Below are 22,544 nucleotides of genomic sequence, written 5' to 3'. Positions count from 1 at the left end.
GAGGTCATTTAAACAAGAGGGAACGAGCGCCTCACTCTCAAAGTGACCTAATAGATTATCTTTGCATATGGTCAGCTTTTTGTTAGAGGCTCAATGGATGACTTTTCTGCGCTTGATGTGATTTAATGAAACAACTTCCAGTAAGTAATGGCTGAAACATTACAATATTTCTTTTTAAGATGGCTTTTATCTCTCTTGCTCTCTCTCTATCTTGCTAATGTCTTGAAAATGAGCTATGATTTAGCATGAAAACCAGAACATGCCAGTTGGAATGCAGGCATATTTGGGGTTTGTTCAATTTGAATTGTTTACTTGGGCTTGTGTGGGTTTATGTTGGGGTGTGTGTCCTCACAATGAACCTGTGACCTGTTTAGGATGCTGATGATGTGGGGCATTATGGAATCCCCCTCACCCCCGCCTTGTAAATTGCTCTATAATGTTTTATTGTCCTCTAGTCATCGCTTTGAACTTGATGTATTTCCCATGGGCTGACGGTCATGAGAGTTACTCTTCAGGTTTTGGAGGAATCATATTAGCTGATGATATAAGCAGAGAAACCATACAGTGACTTTTCACTTCTGGATATTGTAGTCAACCATAAAATGCCTCAAAGATCCGAAAAGAATACTTTAAATTGTTTTTTATGCAAAAACACTTTGAAATGAATAAATGTGATGCATTTTTGCATAACAAAATGTGCCAACTGTAATATATGAGCACTTTCTGCTTTGCCTGCACAGCCATTTGTGTACTTTTTCTTCATTTGGCAGAGAGTAATGCCTTAGATGTGTCTGCTGTGCTGGAGCCTCAAAGACTGTTTTCTCAGCTACTATCAAGTTCTTCCTTTTTTGTACGAGGGAATTTTTACACACTCTCTTAGTGCCAACTGTTTGTAAGCTGGATTTTTATTTGTTTTTTTTAGTATTCTTGCCGAGTTGGCGTAAAGCATGTGATGTGCGAGAGAACTTTTGGTGTCCTATTTGTCTTCGTCATTTTCAGAGTGTTTAAAATGAACTGTTGATTTATTGTTTTTGCTGTGTTACATGATGTTTTCATTGTTCTACCAGGCCAGAATACACATATCGGGGATTCCAGAAATGGCGATCCACCACTAAAGGCCTCTGGATCAGCCAGCTATCCATTTAAACCGCTGATTTGGTGTTTTTAAGATGACTAAATTAAACAAGTGAAATGTTGTGATCAACCAAAATGTGTCAAAGGATGAATGCAAGTCATTATAGTAAGGTCAGGCGAAACATGTACATAGTTAATTGTGTGAAATATTGCCTCATGTGGTTATGCAAGATAGATCAACATACATTGTACATATACATAATTCACAATAGATTCATAAATAAATATATGTGTAACATAGTAGCTAGATCATTTTGTCAGCACACCTGGTTTAATGAAAAAGTGCTTCCTGGTTTGTGTGCCGCTTTGTAGCTACGCTTACTCCAGCATTGTGTCACATTAATATTTGAGTGCTACATCTTGTCAAGCAGGACTTAAACAGCACTTACTGTAAAGTGTACTTACATCAACCCCTTGTTTATTTCTTACAGAGACATCCATGCAGGCGCCATAATGGTTTCCATGTTAATATTGAACTTGAGCTCTGACCCCTGACCTCCTGCATAAGCTTGGTAATCATTTCATTTTATTATTTGCTGCATTATGATTTTTTTGTTCCTTTTCTCATCCTGCAAACATTTGTTTTCTTTACTTCATCAAACTTTGTTTTGTAACTGTTTTTCCCAAATACTGTTCGTTTCACTCAGTTCACTTTTGGCCTTCTCTTTATTTCTCTCTCCCAGTTTTGTCTCCTCTTTCTACTCTAATCATGTCTGTTTCACTTTTGTTAAAACCTTTTCATTACCTTATTACTGAAAAAAAAAAAAATCTTCATCCCTGAAACATACACAGATTTCTTTCAATACATATTTTCATTCATGTTTGATACAGTATCTGTCCATGAACCGAACCTTTGACGACACCTAATTTATAATTTATCTTCCATATACTGTGATATTTGGTCACGTATAAACCTCAGCCACTGTTGCATCCTTGCACTATTGATCGCTCTTCAATACTTTACTTTTTCCAACGATTTCTGTTTGCCAATTGATGTGGAAAAGAGATTTGCTATGCACCCTTTTTAACAAGAGTCAACGTGCCTTCAGGGTGTTTTATTTTGAAGGGCACAGGCTGGAGGTGTGTTGGTAGACATTTTTTTAATGGATGATGCACTGTATCCAGTTGTATTGGATGTTTACCAAACCCTAGTATGCATGCCACATTAACCCTTTTTAATTATATTTCACACTTTTGTCTCTAATTTGATATTTTTTTTTCCAATGTCTGGGAAGTTATACATGTTTCACTTAACATTTTTAATAAAGTAAGATGTGTATATGACATGTTTTGAATATTTTTCAATAAAAGTTTATTTTTCCCATCCTTTTATTTAGTTAGTTAGGGACTTTGTACTATATTTCATATATTTTATACAATGTTAATTTAGTTGTGAGGCCTTGCAATGGCAGTGATTTAAGAGCAACAAAACCTGACAACAGTTTGCTGATCTGCTAGCAGTTAGCCCCCCTAGTAAGTCAGTCATCTTGCCTCTTTTTTCGTTGTTAGAAAAATGGAAACGACATGGGTTTCTTAGATTAATGCTTTCATCTTAAAAAACTATAAAGCAGGCAGTGAGAGGAGAGGAGTGGCAGGGTTGAGGCCAGACATTAGAAGAAATGGCAGCCAAAAGGAAAGGGGGGCACAAGGTTGCAGCCCAGAGCAGTAGACTTGCTTGTCTCAGCAGAGTAAACATCAGCCCTTGTCTGCACACAGTAATGACTAACAGAAGAGGACGCACACAGAAACGCTAGAACGGCCACTACCTTGTCCCACAAGACGGATGCCATTCCTATCATCTTTGCTATCCTGATAACCAGCATATAGCGAGGCTCCCACAGCCATACTGCAGGAATATGCCTTCCCATGAAGTTGCTCTTTTTCTCTTATTCATTTAAGGCATTTAAAGCTCGGAGGGCAGTCAGGCTTATCACAGGACACAGCCAAAAAGCTGAATGTTTTTTTTTTTCAAATTTCCGTCGCACATTACCTGTTAAATAATAGAATAAACAGGCTGTTTTTCACACTTATCAGCCTCCAATTTGGAGCAGAAATGCAGCATAACAAGAGGAAATGAAGAGTGATTGGTAACATCTTGATATCTGACCTCGAGGCGTTTGAATGATTCTCTTTTAATTGGCTGTCGTCCTCCTCTTGACACCATCAAGGCGCTGTGCTGGAGGTAAGACTGATGAAATGTTGTTCTATTATTATGAGATTCTCACTCTGCATCTTTGATAAGGAGATTTAAATCAGGCGAGAGTTCTAATGTTAATGAAGAATAGGTTTCAATTCCAGACGTTACACCTTCTTCTCCGTCATTTAAACACCTGTATAGTGTTTACGCATCGACTTATAATGAAAGTCTGTCACGTTTTGAGCAAACCACCTTAAGAAAGGGCTCTTAAAATGCCAGCAGTTGATTTGTGGTTCGAGACGTGCGTTTATATCTTTATTTGTCTTCGCTGCAACATATTTTCTCTTCTTTTAAGTGGCACGCAGCCTTCTGACTACATCAGCTCCATCTGCTGTCTTAATGTTTACTTTTGTTTCAACTTTATTGTGCCCAAAAGGAGCATTGACTGTTTACAAATAAAATATAGAATTTGATCAAGCTAAAACATAAAACAATGCATAAAGCATATGACACCAACAAGTAGAACATATGCTGGATTCTAACGCAGTTAAAGCATTTAGGCAGAAGGAACCACCACCTTGAAATAATGAGCAAACTTGAAGTATAAGTTCACAGCTGTGATCGCTATCACAGACAGACGATCATGTTTTAAATCTGAAGGAAGGCCTCTGCTTCCGTGCTGCATAAGGTGCTTCCAATTAAGAGCTTCCTTTGCATTTTTGCTGCTAGTGGAATACATAAGCAGGCAAGTTTTACTTGGGTTGCATTTTATTCATACAGCAGAAACATTTGTTACACCGTGGTTAACAAAAGCAACATGGACACTTTTTTTGATAGTGGAAGGCAGGGATGAATTAATTATGCAGTTATTCATTGCAATAGTTAAAAATTGTGAATTAGCAGGCCACTTGTGAACTTTAAAAAAAACACCTTTTGGTTTATTTAATGTGTGTATATAAATATATATATAAGTATGCAAAGTGTGTTTCAAAGAATAGATATCACAATGTCGAAAATATCACTTGTATATTGCTTAAAAATAAAAATATTCTGTATAAATTTAGCACCTTTGCTATTCTTCAAGCTGTGTGGAATTCATGCTTGTGTGGTTTGTAATCATGAACTTCAATTTGGAAAAACATTTTTTCTCATGTCCACACCTTCAAGCATGCATTAAATCAGTGACTCAAGAAGGCCATAAAGGAGGTTATGGTTGAGAATCTGCCGCCACATGTGACTCTGTAAAGACAAGTGTTTGCTATACCCAGTGATGTGCGTGACAAAGCAAGCAGAAGATTATTGTTAGCAAAATGAAAGACGATCGTGGATCCCAATGATTCCCCAAAGTGAGGGGGAGAAGATTTACTTCCAACTCTGCGATCTAAGTATGTCACTACATAGTGCTGTCATCGCCAGAGATGTTCAGGAAACCAGAGTAGATTTTGCCATCCTGATTGAATGTTTGATAATGAAGAAAGCCACAATGTTTGAGCACAAAAATAGCAAACAGCCTGGTGAACTGTGCAACAAGATGAAGAAGAAGCAAAAACGTATGACATTGAAAAAAGGAATAATTCAGAGTCTTGTTTAATGTGTGTTAAGACCAGGCTTGTGAAAGCTCTCAGCTGCGGTAATTTAGCACATCAAAGACGTTCCTCCTCCCTGAGCTGGCGTAGTCTTAAGAGAAGCTGATCATATTCAATCACACAGACACACAAGGATCTTACGGAGGATTCCTCCAGCGCCCCCATTCAGTTCCTTAAATCCACACTTACTTACATTTGTGAAGCCTCACAACAAAGATGCAGATACAAAAATGGTGTGTCCAAAGAAAACTGAATGGATTCCGTTGGCGAGACAACTGAATAAAAATGGTTTGTTTTATTTATTTCATTTTATGAGGTGAATTTGTCAAGTCATGTGAAATTACTAACCCAGTTCCTTTTGAATATGAATTAAACTAAGGGAAACATCTATTTTTTTGTCTCTGACATGTTTAAGCAACTGAAACGTTCCTATTTTGATCATCTTCATCTACAATTTGAGTAAGTGTTTCATACTTAATTGTTTTTATTAACTATCTTCAAATGTTTTGTCAGAGTGATGAGGTTAACTTGCTTCTCCTGAATGAATTCATTAGATCACTCTTTGAAGAGAGTTTCTGGAACCCTTCATTGTTTGACCTTGTGATTGTCTTGTTTGCACGCTGGCCTTTCTGCTATGCCATTTTAATTTGTCTGTTTCGGTTTCTTGCTGCTGCTGCAAAAGTCTCAAAGGTTGAGTATTTATTTCATCCGTAATTGTAACTGTCACACATTGTTACGGAGTCAATTTATTACATGCAGCTTGGACTTCAAGTTGATACACAACCATACCAGATAAGTTTACATTTACTCTCATTTACTCGTTTAGTTGTTTTTGTTTACATTTGTGTAGCGCTGAATTGCTTGAGATAAAAAATTGTCAGTCGGTTACCCAAAGCAAAAGATTTTGAGAACAAACCTTTTCTAGGACATTACACAACCTGGCCAAAATAAAGTCAATAAGACAAATTAATATCTGTCAACTTAACGATTATTGGTTAAATAAAAAATCATTATCAATAGTAGACTAGTCACAGACTATTGTAACTATTAGTCGACTAATCTGATATTTTATTTTAATTTTAAAACAATTTTGTAAGAGTTTTGCTTATTATATGATGATGAAATGATAATCAACAAAAAAATATGGGTACTTCAATGAAAATGCACTCACTTTACATCCTTTTTTTGAGGATATTTGTGAATATCTTACCTCCTGGAAAAGCTGCCCTGATATTGCGTGATATAGCAAGTAATCCTTTTATCTGACTGGTCCGTGGAGAAACGCTGCCAAACATTCAAAGTTTTTGAGCAGTTTTTTTCGTAGCTGCTGAATGGGATGCAGCCATTTTTCCATAGCTAACCCCATAGCAAAGAGTGTTGCTCATGTATGACTCACAGCAAAGATTGTAATGAAAAGAGTAGTAAAGTAACTCCACTGAAAACAATTTTGCCTAAAAAATTGATTGTCAGCTCTTTTATTTATTTATTTTTGTCGATGAATTATTGCAGCCTTAATTATTGTACCACTAAGTTGTACCGCTATAAAATATAATCGAAACTGACGCACATCTGACGACTGATTAATACCTGGAGTGTTCATGCCAAGGTCCTCTTAACAGATGTCAACATCCCGTCAATTTGACGACGACTCATCTTTCTTCATAAACTTCCGGAACTTTATGCAAAGACAACTATGAAAACCCCATCAGTGCGTCCCTAAGTACACCTTTCAAATGTACTATTACTGAGAACACTGCAGGGCCCGTCCTTGTCCCTCGGTGACCTGTTTGGTTAACTATCTGACTGTATTTCAGTGCCTGATTAGATGCCACTCAATTAAAATCACATTTCTGCCAGGAGAGCGGCCTCCCTAGTTGCCATGGATGCCAATCCGAAAAAAGGTAGCTGAGCTGCCTAGTGAGTGTCCCAGAGCACCATAATGAAATATCCACGCTGTTACTGCAAAAACACACAGACACCCCAAACTTTCACAGCCAATCAATGAAAGCACCACGCTCGACTTTTTTTTATGTTGCAAAATTAAAAAGGATGTGCCTAGTAAGCCACAGAGGACTTGCCCGTTTTATAGTCAGCTCTGAGAAGCAGCAGGATTAATAGACCTCTCCTAATATGCCTCGCATTGGTGGTCCCTGAACACCCTGATCAGGTAAGGCCCAGCGAAGCAAAGATCATTTATAAGTGGTTCATTATTTTACCCTCAGAATCCTCTGTCTGGCATTGATTTAATAAACACTGATGTATCTTCTTGTAGAAGAGAAGTGCCATTTTTCATTTCCCAGATTTGTTATCTTTGTTATCTCGGTTATCAGTCCAGCTCTGGCATTTCGGTGGTAATTCGTTCCAAATCTTCGCAAAGAAAATAGTGCAGCTCCTCTACGGCACTTATTCCTTTTAATGTCAGTGGAACGATGCTCAAAACATTACATGCAGTCTTCTATCTTTTTGACATTGCTTTGTAATTTAGCGGTTTGTTTAGTGAGGTTCCGCCAAAGTGCTTTTATTATATGCCTCAACAATGTGTGACATCAACAGTGAGGTACACTAATTAGTGATCTATCAATGTGTTGGGATGATTAATGTGTTTGTTTTTTTGCCATTTGATGGACCTACAAAGTGTGTGAAACTCACACTAACGCTTCGGTGGAGGCACTATCAAAGGGGAAGTGGGCGGAAAAACTGAAAATGCCATTTTTTTAAGGTTAACCGGCTGTGAGGATGCACTTTGCTGTTTTGTAACTAAGATTGTTGTTTTTTCCCCACCCTCTTTTCGTAGGTTTGCCTCTTTGCCTCCAAAGTGTTAAAAGCAGCCAGCCCAGCTGTATGTGTGCGTCAGGCACATCAAATCAGGATGAAATGATCAATTTGCCCTGCATTAATCCCCCCTCTCTCCTGCTGCATCCCATTGATTCTCTTGTTCAGCTTCCCCGATAACAAGAATCATTCAAAGGTCACATTTTGATGTCTGTCAAAAAGAAAACATTCTTAATGCTTCTTGAGTGGCCTTTAAGGATTATGTTTGTCAGAAAGTGTGAATCTTTGAACTTCAGACCGCTCCGACGTTACTATCTTGAATTTTCTAGAAAGTAGATATATAGTTGCATTTTAAAATGTATCACCAGACTGCAGATTTTGTAACGGTCTGGCCTGAAATAGAGGTCCTGATGGACGTGCAAAAAACACAGTTAATGAGAGTGTCAGGAGTGCTCCCTGCTCATAACATCCAGCCTTATTTTTAACTCACATGAAGGATCTTATTTGCAGCCTTTCTGCTTCCTTCACCCAGTAACATGTCACCCAAGCTGCATGATGGTGCTACTCATATCCCTCCGTATGAACATTTAAACTGTTCCAGCCAACTTCCTCTCATCTCAACATCCAGCGATGACCTTTCCTTGCTTCCTGCTGCAGGATATAGAGTCATGCATCATGGGCCACTGCCCTGGGCATGTGGAATTCAGGCAGAGAAGTAGCTGAAGGGATATTCAGATTAAGCTGACAGCGGCGACGTGTTTCAAAGCACATGCTCTTTCTACTACTTCATTTAAAGTCAAACCCAATTACTTCACTTTCTTTTGTTTGGACGAAGGACTCTTTTTATGATGTCGCTCTTTATCAAGTGTAGCAAAAAGGTTGGGCCCCCTAATCTAAAAGGTATTTTTGAAAAAATACTATACAGAATAAATGTATACAGTATGAATACATTTATACAGTATGTATATACTGCGCTCAATCAAAATCATAATGCATACATATACGCACATTATATATATAATGTATAATGAACGTCTAAGGAATAAAACCCCTTAGTTTTTTTAAGTGTTTTGATTCATGTAAAGATGAGCATTTTTGTTTGTTTGTTTTTTCTAACCCTTCAACAGTCGAGGGAACAGAGCGAGTTTTGGAGAAGAAGAGCAGAGAGCCCTTCCCCTCACCGTGCTCGGGTCAATATAAAACCTCATTACTGGGGTGTCATAGAAAATTTGTGCACTTTCTGCTCCATCTAGCAGCAATTTTGCTGGATAAGCACTGCACTCGTTTGGCCCGTTTTAAGCATTTCCACTAAAGAAAGGCTTGCAACAGGAAGCCATCGCTTTCCCCACAGGGGCCATGGAAGACCGAAACCCCCTCGAGCTCCTGCGCTCCTGTCTATGCAAGTTTTCGTGCACGCATAAATACCCAAACAATCATTCACAATTAATTTTTTAGCGAATGTCATTTGATCAACGCAGACTGGAAATATTTAGCATTAAATAAAAATGAACAGTAAGGCTGAATCAGGTGAAGGTAAATTTAAGAATGTAACAAATTATTTATTTAGTGAAAATGATATAATAATTGCTAGTATACCACAAAAAAAATATACTTGGCTTGTCAGTAAGCCACATTAGGGACATACGATATTAGCAGAGATAAAAAAAAAAACCGAAAAAGGGAAAACTATAAAAACAATTTCTGCAAACATGATTTTTTATGGTAAATTAGTACTCTGGAAAATTACATACAGCCATTTGGTATTCATGATTCGTTACATCCAAACATTAAAAACAACATTTCTTATTTTTTAATGAATACAATTTTAAAGTTAGTCATTCTTCATATACATTCTATTGCACATGACAATTGATTTAATAAACCTGCTGTATAGTTTATGAATGCTTTTGTCCAATATGTTTATTGTAAATCTTAAAATAGTTATTTTAGAAGCCTGTACAACTATTTTACTTGCGTAGTTAAAGCTGCCTGTCTTGTCCTCCCCTCAGCCAGTGGATCTCTTCTAAGCCTTGTTAATAATCCTGGGGCTGTGTGTGGTCACTGCTATCAGATCATACCATATATAAACACAGCACAATCGAGGAGGGAGAGCATGCAGTGCACGTATGCTTCCGAACAGTTGAACTAAGCTGGAGGTTGAGTTGCTTCCTGCTGGATTAAGTACTGCAATTAATCAGTGTCTTTACCTGAAGTGCATTTCGAGGTTCATCCTCACTCCAGATCCTTCTGGCGATAGACGAATGAAACACAAACATTGAGAGGGCGCTGTGCTGCTGGCGTGGTGGAATTAGGGCTTGGTTTTTGCTGCTGCTCCCACCTGCAGGGTGACCTGTTTGTGTATGTGTGTGCGTTTTCTGACTATCTCACGCTGCTCTTCGCCCGCAGTGAGTCTGTAGTTGTTTTTCTTGTTAGCGCTGGACGACTTGTGATCTGACTGATCCTTTTTTTCAGTTTGCAAAACTAGTATAAACAGCCGCCCGTGGGGAGGTAACAATTATTGTGTTTCCCTAATAATTCGCAGAAAATTGTTTTCAACAATGAAAACGGCCTTAATATGTCTAGACCAGGGGTGGTGAATACGTGGATCACGATCCACCAGTTGATCAAAGATAGTGTGGGTATATAACATGACATACTGAACCTTTCATAACCACTTGAGCCAATATTGCACAACACAATTGAGTACATTGTTGTTACTACCTGACTTTTACCCTGATGACTTGCACTGAATGAATTATTTGGGTGGATGCAATCTCAACATTTCTTGTGCTTAATCCAGCTATGGTCCGACTCAATGGGCGGACCTTATGACAAATAAAGTGTTTCATTGGTCCAATTAGCTTAAACTTGACAAACATCGTTTTCTGTGTCTGTGTAGGATCAAAAAAGTTGTACTTTGTCAAAGATCAACAGACAAACATGTAATATTTGACTGATGGGAACAGGAAACATCTTGGGTTTGAGTCACGTGTAATGATTGTTAACAGGGATTAACAGTGTTAAGAGTGTGTTGCATCACTCCATATGGGGTGCCACATTAAAAACGTACATGAATAGTGAAAACCTAATGCATTGTCTGAGGCTTGGACTGACTTTCTGACCCTCCCTTATAGAAACTTTAAGACTGCATGCTCTGGGATTGAAGCCCCGGGGTGTACTAAGCCACAATTCCAACCCCAGTCAGAGCAGACCTGCAGGCTGGCTGTCTGCAGCCGCCATTGTGCATGTGGCCTTCACAGTTAATCATCTCGCCGACTCACTTTTGCCTGATTGTGTTGCGGCTCCAGGGATCTGCCATAATTGGATCTATGTAAGTAGGATGGAGGAGCTAAACAACCAGATTGCTGTTTGTTTATACCTTTTCATATATTCGTAACGTGCGGAGATTTCTCAAGCAGTTCAGGGCCCCGTCTCTCTGCTCGCCACTCTAATTAGTAATTCAGTCTAAACATATGCCTGATTTGTGGCCGGGTTTAGCTGTTTGTCATTAATTCTTCTTTAATTAGGGTTGTTTTGTTTAGACGCTGAAAATTACTTTACTTTTCCAAATCACATAAGTGGGTTGATGTTAGGTCACCAGAAGTTTGTTTTTCCTGGCAGAAGTCGAAAACTGACAATTTCTGTTATTACATTGTGTATTTTATCGACGTATAAAGTCGTGATGTCACTCTTGGCAAAATGCAATAGGAAAATCCTATTGCAGCACGACTGAGAGCCGGTCCGTGCAGCCTGGACGTGCACTCTCTTTGGTTTGTTTCCTCAAGCTGGAAAGAACAACATTTATTCTGTAAAAAACAAACCTGGTACGGGTCTAATGTTCTGTATTTCACAGTCTGTGTCTTGGTTGAGGTGGCACAATAAATGAATACATAAAAAATGAATGATTAGATTAGATTAGAAATGTATTGATCCAATGGTAACATTCCTTTAGAAAATAAGGGAATAGAAAGCGAAATGTATATATGAATGAATTAATGTTAAAAAACTAAATGCATTCATTTATTCATTAATTTTCTTTACCACTTAATACCTTATAGGGATTGCAACCTCTGTGTGTTTTTGAACTGTGGGAGGAAACCGGAGTGCCAGGAGGAAACCCATACAACTGCCCTAGCGTGTGTGTGGAACTAATTCTTTGATGATAAATTACAGCTCAGACAAAAAGTGAGCATCCTAAATTCAAGCCTCCTCAAGTGCTGCCTATTCCTGCTTTGACACTTTGTGTGTGGAGAGATATTCTAATGTTATTCAAGCACATTTTTACATTTTTGCGAGCCTGCTGCTGTCACGTATTCAGCTCTGCGAGGAAGAATTGAGACGCTTATCAATAGATGTAAAAACAGCTCCCCGGTGTCCAATTCAACATCATTCTGCTCGGTAAAGATCAAACTTGAAACGGCTGAGATTAGAAGACAAACAGATTCGACTTGAATATTTGTTGAGGATAGCGAACTATCCTCGCATTCATACAGTAAACTTTGTGAACTTCAGCAAATTGCCTCCACATTCCAGCTGAAGCCAAACGGCTGCAATTAAAAGGCGACAGCTTTGCTGATTAACTGCGGGATGGAGTTTGTTGGGGGGACGCACGCAGGGCATTTTAGTCACATGACCCTGAGTTCCCCCACAGATAGAGCTCATTTTCTCTAGCAATGGGGTACAAAGAGAAGGGAACATAGCCCATTTGGTTTTGGCCACACATGGGGCCCATGGGGGGAGCCAGCATTTTATTTAAGGTCACAAGGAATAAATGGGATTCAGGTTGTTTCTGGCAGGTTGCAGTGGACAGAACTCGGCTGTGGCCCCTCCACCGCTCATGCCCCCAGGCACTTGCTCCATTTCAGAGCACAGGTCTTTCCCTGCCTCCCATTCCACTGTCTGGAGACCCTGAATAAATATCTCCACCACTTCCAATACTAGAATTCTGTCAGAGGGTAATAGCATGTTAAACCCCCCCTCAGGTTGTCCAATAAACCCCCCACCCAAAAAAAAAAATATAAAAGTCCTTAATTCCAGTCAGCTCAATGACAAGAAACAAAAGAGGCAGCCAGTAGGAGAGTCTACATTGTTGTGTGTGCAGTGAGTGATACATGAAACACACTCGTCAGACACTCTGTGGTGTGATACCTGCTTCAGCCACTCTGTCATGGAACCAGCAACAGGCATTCAGGGGAACAAGTGGCCATCAGAGTGGAGGGGCTTTTCTCTCAGGTGGTGGTGACAAAAAAAAAGGGCTAGAGAAATGATCTGACTGCCAGTCAAGCTTTGTATCAGCGGCCGTGCTTTTGAGGAAATATGAGAAGCCGGACCGCTGTCCCATCACAGCATGATTCAGAGTGAATGGGATCTGGGGCTCAGGCTGAAGCCCAGCAGAGCTGTCAATATGTGAGGGGAGATGTGTTACATGCCATATAGTGGAGGTGGTTTCCTTTACCTTGAGGATGACACCAGGCTACTGATGTATGTCAGCGTGTCTGCCAAAACATTCTTCAACCCTTTCTGTCCTGTTATTTCCTTGAGGTCAAAACAATCATTTTCTCTTATTCAACATTGATATATATATTATCAACAACATTAACATAATATTAGTTATTTAATAATAATCACGCCGATTTGGGTGTTTATTTAATGTATTTTTTTAAATGTATTATTATTATTTATTCTTATTTAGTTTTAAATAATCATCAACATTGATCATTTTGTATGTTTGTAGAAGTCTTCACACTATATTTGCATTGATATACGTTTTGAATATAATCTCTGTAGCTCATATACGCCACAAAAGCAACGGAGAAGCATCGTCTCTGACTATGATTTGTGGGCACTGGAAAAAACCGACCCTGATGATTGTAAACATTTGCATGAACACATCACACATTTCTACGTGAAGTTTTGCCAGTTGGATTCCCGCTCTTGACATTCTAATTTTACTTAATTGTTTTAATTATATTTTTTTCTTTGCAGTGTATTTGTGTGTGTTTGTGATTATTTGGTAGAAAGTGTCTCTATTGTTCTGGTGCAGAGGACCGGTTGTTAAAAGCTTTATTAAAAGCTTTTTATTCTGTATGATGTATGTCAGTGTATAATTAAAACGTTTTTTCATTTCTATCTAAACAAGTAGCATAATAAACATTATTATCCATGATTAGTTTAAAGAGATACAATTAAAGTGTTGATTTCTACATATAAAACATTGGCAGCAAAATGAACTGGAAAAGCCCCACCTAGAATATTTTTCACCGCCACTGATCTACATATATATATTGTTCTGTTCTATCATTGTAGTTAAAATAATGTAAAATTGAATTCACAAGTTTTGTTCGTTTAAAGTAAGAGTATAATCAGTAGAATTAATGGGTTCAGATTTTGTGCATTTTTTGATTTTATGAAGGCCAATATTTTGATTTAAATATTGTTATTTTAAAACGTAGTTTGTTCATTGTTAATTTTCTACTTTTGGTTTCCTTATCCGGGTAAAAATAGACATTTCTAGGTTAAAACTACACGATATCAGGGAGAACATAAAACTGACTCACTGAAAGGCCACAGAGAGGTTGACTTAATTCACGCAGCATCCAATAAATGAATACATCAATTTTCATGATTCAAGAATTGTATTTGCTCCCTGACCAGGAATCAATCTCTGGTTGCTTGAAGGACTTAACCACTTCACCACCAGGTTGTTAGGTCTTAGTCCTTTGAAAGTTTATAAAGCTTAGACCACTGTCAACTCTCAAGTAAACAGTAATAACACTTTTATTGAAAGTAAAAGTAGCGATGTTTCTCCCTGGTGCTGTTGTTTGAAAGACAGTCTCCCAAGGTGTTAGATTTGAAAACTGCTTTGTAGCACAATCCCATCAGAAAAAGCATGAGAGGCTCCGGGGATTTAACTCCTGTCCAAGTGTCCCTTCATGGCAAATACTTGCAGCATTCTTACATCAAACGTGTCAAGTAGACTAGCACTCCATGCCTCAAGGCCCTTAACACAATATTTGATACCTTCAGCTCAGCATGAAGAAGGAATCCCGAGCACATATTTCCCAGCAGCAGAACATGTGCAGCCGTATCCTGATCGTTCCCCTCCAAACATATGCATGGGGATGTGGCAGGGTTGTGATTATGTAAATGAGGGCAGCAGGGTACCAAATGTCAGATGTCAGCGATGAATTTTTATACCCTTGTGGAAACCAGATAATTATCATGGTAATTATTCAGCATTTGAACAATTCAGTTTCCTGTGCGGATTCACCGGGAGTCGCATCTGTCCGGGGAGTGAATTGTTTGTGTTCGTCTGCCACAGTAAACAGGCAAGACCAGGGAGTAGTGTTGAGAATAGTGCATTGTCTGCTACATAGTTGAACCTAGAGAAAGGAGAAAGCGTTTTCAGAACCTCGTACACGATTCTCCCTCTCTTCTTTTGAGCCTCTATCCTCTGCCGCTGGTAGCATTAAAGAGATTGGGTTGGAAGTGGAGCACATATCAGTCATATTTATCTCCCAGCTGGGGGAGGGTTGGCTGGAGCCCAGGCTTTCCTCTCTTTATGGCTCCTTCCTGTCTTTTTTGTTTTTCCACAACATTCTATGCATCCATTAAATCTGCTTTAATAGTCATTTTCTACCCGTTATTCCCTTATTCCAGGTTTTGCAGGGAGACACACCTATGGACAATTTAGCGTTCTCAATCAACCTCTGTGTGATTTTGGACTTTGCTTTTATATGCATGATCAGTTTTATTCCGGTGTTCATCCCATCATCGGCTGGACTGAGTCCCTCCTCTCCCACACTCTCGGCGTGGCCAGTAGGAGAGCGAGACGGCCTCCAACATCCTGGCAAATCATTTACAGTGTGACTGGAGAATGACCCCGGCACCTCCACACATCTCATGCTCATCACAGTCCTTTGTCTCCACTCTTTCGTGTCCCCTCTCAGTCATAACGTATTCTATGGAGCAGCTTGGTTTATGTCCCTGGCGTCTTCCTCCTCACACTCCTGAAAGAAAGCACTCTGCGCTCACAGATACTCTTCTGGTGACAACAACATTATCTGTTGATTATACAGCAAGACTCTTACTTCTAGTCCCATGCTCTATTTTCAATCCATCATGTGGTGGAAGTTAAGGTAAAACAGTTGCATTGAGTTTGTTTAAGAGGTGGTTCAAGGGCCACAGAATACTATTGTGAGGGGGTTTAAATATGGTGAGAATATAAAGGAAAAATACATTTCGGATCAATTGTTGAGGGATTTGTTTAATTTATATTGTTTTTTATACAGCTCATTATACACATATTTTAATACATGATTAAAAAATTAACAAACAAAACAAATTTAATTTAGAAATAAATTATAAAAAACGTTGTTCTAGATACAAAAACAGCCCCACCCAAAGACAAATACATTTTTTTATAATACATGAATGAACCAAAGGTCATCTTTTTTTTTATCACAAATGAAGAATATAAATAAACAGATAGATTATTGGCTGCGCCCTTCAATAGAAAATCCAAACAAAACACCTACTGTGCAGAACAAAACAGCAAATTAAAATCTCACCCATCAAAATGGAACACCCCTATTTTAGCTGTGTGGTTCAGTCCCTCTGGTTCTCTTCCCTACCATGGTGTATTGTTTGATCATTGGAGAGTCAACTCAATCATTGTTCAAAACAATAAATGCACAAACAAATAGTTCAATGAAATCAGAAAGCAACACACGGAACAGAAAACCCATCAATGCGTGAGGTTACATCCTCTGGAGACACGTGTAAGGCTAAAAAGAAAATCCGCCATGCAGTTTGATTTACCTGGTCTGTATAACACCTTGGGATCCTTGCATCCAATGAAAATTAAGTCATCTAAGAACTTTAATGCTAAAATATATAATGGTTGTTGGGTTAGCAGTCAGAAAAAAAAAAGTTTTCCTAGTTAAATTTGCCCTCACAAGGACTGCATATATACATTTAATATAATACTTAAACAAAATATAGAAAAGGTCTAAGCTTGTGAAAAATGTGCCTAGATAAATATTTATTTTTTCAATTGCTTCAGTCTTGGAAAAGCTTGATGGATTACCTTGTGTTCATGCTTGGGGGGGTGTTTTGGCCTGAATACTCAGTGTTCCACATCTGAGGCATGGAGACCTTGACCTGCAGGTCGCAGACAGAAGGCTCCCTGGCAAGATGGAAGAGAAGGAGAGGGCAACAGCCAGGGAAGGCTGAGTGAGGCAAAGACAGAAAACATCCATGTTTCAGGAGGCGTTTTCTGTCAAGTGCCGCTAAAAAGATGGAGAAACACCGGCGCTGAATAGTTAACTAGGGTGGACCCGGGACAAGTCAAGCATGTAAATAGTCAAGCTGGCCTTCTAACAAGCTTGACTCTTAATTTAGATTCTTCCTCATTCCCCGAGGCCACCATTAAACATGAATCCCCTCATGAAAAAGTAATAAATGCAAGAATCTTTTGTGGTAAAAAAAAAAAAGCATCCTAAACTGCTGACTATTTCACATGGATTTAAATGAACCGAACTTTGATCATATTCCCTCAATATGAAAGTAAAAGACATAGTCTAGTACTTTATAGTCATTTTTGTTATATTTATTCCTAAAAAAAATAGTTGAGATTCATTTACTCATTAAAGAAAAACCCAAACCTCCTGACTTACTCACATGTTACAAAAGTCTTCCTCTCCCAGATGCAGTAAGTCCCTCATCATGTAGTTGAAATCTTGACAGATGAGAGGTTACGAGAGCAGAGCCCATTATGATGTTATAATGCTCTAAAAATCCTTCTCCAGCCAGCTGTAAACACGCCCGGCTTTGTTTATAATTAATGACGTGGTGGACAAACCTTGAAGCTTGACCAATCACAGCTGAGTGGGCGTGGTTAAACAATAGTTAATATCCAGAAAAAGTTTTTTCAGTTTGCTGGGCATAATCTTTTTTTTTCTAGTGTAAATACTTACATTAAAAATTAAGAGAGTTTTGGTCAAACAGACTTATACTGATGATTACAAGATACATTTTAGAGAAACTCAAATCATCACATACTTGTGATTAAAGTTTTTTTTTTTTTTTAAACAAGAATTTTCTACATAAAACTGTTTTCCTGATCAAGGCCTCTGACACTATAATCCATAGCTCTAGTGACACGATCCAGTTTTCAAAGTAGACTATTCTACCGTAAGTGACATGATATACACTCAGAGTTTATGATATCATCAGGGGGATAAGCGGCTTTTTAATACTATTTCCAGCACTATTAATTCCAATGTTGTCTTCGTCTTCTGTGAGCTGTGGCAGGGAGAAAAATAAATGTGTTTTTCTCACCCCACAGCTTTTTTTTATTTATTTTTTTTAATGCGTTTATACTATTTTACGTGTCCCTTCTCTGTTGTTGCACACAAATATCAGTCGACATTTAGACTTAATATACCTGTGGGGTAGGATCTGTCAACTAAGAGGAATATTGACAATAAGGACTAATGTTCGCTCTTCCGGTTCAGATAGTACTTTGGTTGAATCATCATCTCTGTAAATAGATAGATCAATGAAGGATTTGTAATAATTAAGCTGAGAGAATATAGACGACATGGAGAAAGTATCAGGCTGTAAAGAGAGCTCAGACCTGCCAGCTTGAATTGCTATTTGTTGTCTCGTGTCATTAAGGGAAACATGAGTCATCCCATTACATTCTTAGTAAGCAAGAGTTTTTAACATCTATCTGTTCAGTGTTCCATCTTAACGACAGCAGTTACCGTGTTGTAGTTTACAAAATGAAGTCCCTAAAGTGTTTACAAACTTCCTGGCAAATGGAAGGAAATATTGTAAGTAGCTTAATGATAATTGAACAAACATTGCTATTTTAACGGGAAGGAATATAAATCCAACAATTGATTGCTTTTGTTTATTCTATAATCACTTCCGTCATGCAGTTTTGCTGATTTGTAAATGAATATATTGCCGTGAGCATCGGATGGAGGACTACCTTGCCGAGCCTAATATATTGAATGACATTTGAAAGTCAACAATTTGTTCTTCAAATTAAAAACAGTGTTTTTTTTTTGGTTTTCATTAGGGTGTCTGTCTCCTAAAGCTGATGTTTTGAACTGACATTGACTAACTTAATGGCCACCATCCTTCTTATTTTTCCAACAATGGGCTGAAAACAGTCAGAATGAATATAAAATTATAGACTATGTTTTTAAAAAGAATATTTTCCCTTTGGCTTCTTTCCTTTCGTTGCTGTATTTGCTACCTAAGTTTTTCAGCGTTCTACTCTGGCAACTTTACATGAAGCTATTTTTCTGATAGCGACTTGTGTTTTTGTGCTGCGCCCCACACACTAGACTAATTTCTCCTGTTGTGGAGTAAACATAGATATTTTTTTACGAGGAAATTGAATTACTGTAGCCTTTGGAGAGTCAACAAACAGAAAGATATCACTTCTCTCCCACCGTCCATTTGAACTGTGGGCAGCCGCTGGAGTTTCTAATTTATTCTGGCAAAAAAACATTTAACTAATCACGCCGCGTCGGCCAAAGACCCAGGTCAGCGTTGACTGGAACAGTGTGAAACTTGCACTTATTGGAGAATGTTTGTTTGTATGTTTGAGGGTCTCTTGGGAATCAGTTTGAGGAGGTAACACGGCGAAGTGGCAGCAGGGCCTTGGCGAGAGTTTCTCGAGTTATTTGCTTCTATTGGGCTCTTTTCCCATTGCAGAAAGTGTGACAAATGTTTTATTCACAATTTAGGCTCAAAGCTGTGACGGTAACAAGGAGGACAGATTGAGCCTTGATTTTCTTTCTGGGCATCTACTCAGGGCTGCACAAATAATTGAATTTAAATGACCGTTTTTTCGATTTGTCGATTTTGAATAAATGATCTATTATGAAGATGGATAAAAAGAGTTATGGTTTGTATATACAAAAGTCTTTCAAAAATTTCCTGAACATAAATAGTAATTTAAGTGCATTAAAACCACCTAGATCATCCCTCATCGTCCTCCATTATAACACTTCCTTTTCATATACTTGTTTAAAACCGATCTTTTGTACTTTTTTAAAAACTGATTTATATCTGTAAATGTCTGAAGATAGAAATAAAACAAAATCACTCCACAGCTCAATTTGCACATGCTCAACATATTTATCCAAGCTTTAAAGTCTCAACCTAGATTTTATCCCCCTTCCTTTACATAATCATGCGCTGTATGTTACTTGGCAATTCCTATTTTCTTGATTCATACATAATTGACATTTGACCATTTTCCTTTATTTAAACATTTGTGATTTTATAAAAAGTGGGTTTGTATGATGTCATTGTCCTGTATTGTTTATTGTCCTTATTGTACTCCTCTGTTTTGTGCATATCAGCTTTAATTGACAATCCTAATCATTCATTAGTTTATTTTGATTTTCTCACCGCTTAGGTCATTGCAGTGAGTAGTATAATATATACACATATTTTACATTCATGTTAACATAAAATAACCAAACTCACCATATACATAATTTAATATTAATAATCACAAAACAATAAGAATGTGTGTAAAACTCTGTACACTAACATTTGTACACTAAAATAAGTAAACACATTTTTCATTTTTTCATCATGACTCCATGGCGGAAGTGAACCTTTTTTTTTTTTCTAAGGTAATGTGGTCCCACCAGCAAGTATCAGAAGACACCAGAGACATGCCACAGATTGCCAATGATGGCCACAAAATTCGGCCAATGTGGTGCCACTACCTACTGGGAGGATCTCTGTGCTGCTGCAGAAGTCAGCCACCACCTTCTGGGCCACCACACAGTTCATACTTCATTTAACTGAGCGAAAAAAACAAGCGAGTAAAAGAGCCATGTTGAGGCGGTAACCTCAAACTGAAAAGAGTAAAGAAAAGGAAATATGAAAAGGATGAAATCATATATATATTATTGTACATTTTAGTATATTACAACTGATATAAAGGACAAGAAAAATATAAATAATGAAAGGATTTGGATTACAATATGAAATTATAATTATCATGATTTTTATTTTGGCCACAATCCTGCAGCCATACATCAAGTGTACAAATGCGAACACTCATTATATATACTTGTTCTATAGCCGTTGTAGCGCGTGAGATGTGTGGGATCGTCCAGCGAAAGCTTTTGTTTCAGTGGTGTAAGGGTAGCTTGTCAAGGTCAGCGCTGTGCACTAATTAGTGTTCACCACTCGGTCGACTGCGCCGCCCTTCACCCTGTCGGCCCATTGAGTAAAGTATATGTGTGCGATCTGCTTTTCATGTCCGCCATTTGCAACGCTCCTTTCGAAACAGTCGAGACTTGCCGTGGTCAGGGCGATTGAAGATGTGCAGGAGGTGGCATACATAAGTACATGACTGTGTGCTTCAAGATCACACACACACCGAAGAGAGGGCAGGAGACACAATAAGGTTAAATGAGGAGATGCTGGCACGATGGCCGAAGAAGCCCGAAGCGAGAGGTTGGACTGAATGATCATGGCATCAGAGAATGCACTTGTAAAAGTTCATCTGTATCTTATTGGGTCATTTTAGGCTTTTTTTTTTTTGCTTTGCCACTGCAATTTCCTCTAGCTCCGTCTCTAGGCGATATTACTGCAGAATCATTAGACTAATTCATCATCCTTGACTTCTCCATGTTTCCTGCTGCACTGGTGGGTGAGAGGGAGCGGGTGGGGGGGGGGGGGGTAATTTCAAGCCATAGAATTCAAATGTAAGTAGTCTTGCTTATTGCCACATTGCTGCTCCGAACAAGCTGAATTAGTCATGACCAGTTGTTCGGCTCTAATATGAGACCTTTGACATGCGTCTGGCTCTGTGTTGCAAATGATCCTCGTGTCTAGGTTTCATGAGGGCTGTTTGTGTATCTATTTTGAATCTGTGTAATTAACATTCAACGGGAATTCGTCGTGGGTTGGAAAAAGTCTGTACGACAGGTGGCCTGTCTGTCGTGAGGCAAACAGAGACGCACAACTATAAGGTTCATCCACATCTCTATGTGTTTGGATCGTAAAGTTAACCAACGCAAAAAACTCTAGTCAAAAATGTTTCAGGATGCCTCATGCTGGAAGCAAACCTACAACCTTCTTGCTTTGAGGCAGTCGCATACGCCACTCTGTGCCACCTTTGTTAATATTTGTGCTTCATATCTTTAAACACTTTGTATTCCTCCTACACACAACGCTGTTGTTATTTTTACCCAATATTAATTCCATCTCCGTAACACTTTGTGAGAAGGCGTTACGTTAACCCGGCTGTTCTCTGAGCAGCATCCATATGGATGACTCGGCTCCAGTCACAGTGGTGACACACCATACTGCTGGCTTGTATTAATTTTAGTTTATAATGTATTTATGCTCCCAGCCTGATATTGCTGTGATCAAATGCATCTGTTTTAGTGGATCACTGAATAACTTGGCAACCACCGCCATAGTCATAACACCCTGCTTTCCATTGACACCTCTCATCTGTTTCCACTTTGGTAAACCCTCTCCCATCCTCTCGTTTCCTTTTCCCTCTCCCACTGCATCTCTTTTTTGTTCTTTATAACCCTTGCTCCATTGATCTAACCCTCCTGATGATTCCTCCCGGATTCATCTCAAAAAAGGGAAAGTTCACTTTTTGGTCAAAGGGCATTTTTAGCTTCATTAGCCAAATCCAGGGGCTTAAAAAGATCCGGTCTTATAAGGGACACAACTCTCTCTATGCTTGAATGTTCTTTATGTCGCTATGCTGGAAACCTGGTTTTGGATGCTTTTATATCTCTAAAGTAATTGAGGCACAAGTTCCATTCAAATGAATACTTATTTTGAAAAATTCAGACATTTCACAAAAGAGTCATGAACTGCCTCAAGTACACATTCTGATTCCAAATAAA

The 22,544-nt window shown here is 38.6% G+C and overlaps 1 protein-coding gene across 7 annotated transcripts in view; it reads left to right on the top strand.

Annotated features, from left to right (window-relative positions):
* The window catches only part of camta1a (calmodulin binding transcription activator 1a), a 316,283-nt gene that overhangs the window by 40,890 nt on the left and 252,849 nt on the right, over nucleotides 1-22,544 (top strand). For 2 of the 7 annotated variants that reach the window (XM_087782476.1, XM_087782477.1), the window contains exon 3: nucleotides 1,566-1,646. The exons of the other annotated variants lie outside the window; for them this stretch is intronic. The gene's annotated coding sequence lies outside the window, so the exon portion shown is untranslated. The remainder of the gene's footprint in view (nucleotides 1-1,565; nucleotides 1,647-22,544) is intronic. 7 annotated transcript variants of the gene reach the window in all.

The sequence above is a fragment of the Callionymus lyra genome, chromosome 19, assembly GCF_982586985.1.
Source record: "Callionymus lyra chromosome 19, fCalLyr1.hap1.1, whole genome shotgun sequence".
Classification (NCBI taxonomy): Eukaryota; Metazoa; Chordata; class Actinopteri; order Syngnathiformes; family Callionymidae; genus Callionymus; species Callionymus lyra.
The sequence above is the reverse complement of the archived record's forward strand: the minus strand, read 5'-3'. Positions and strand labels throughout refer to the sequence as shown.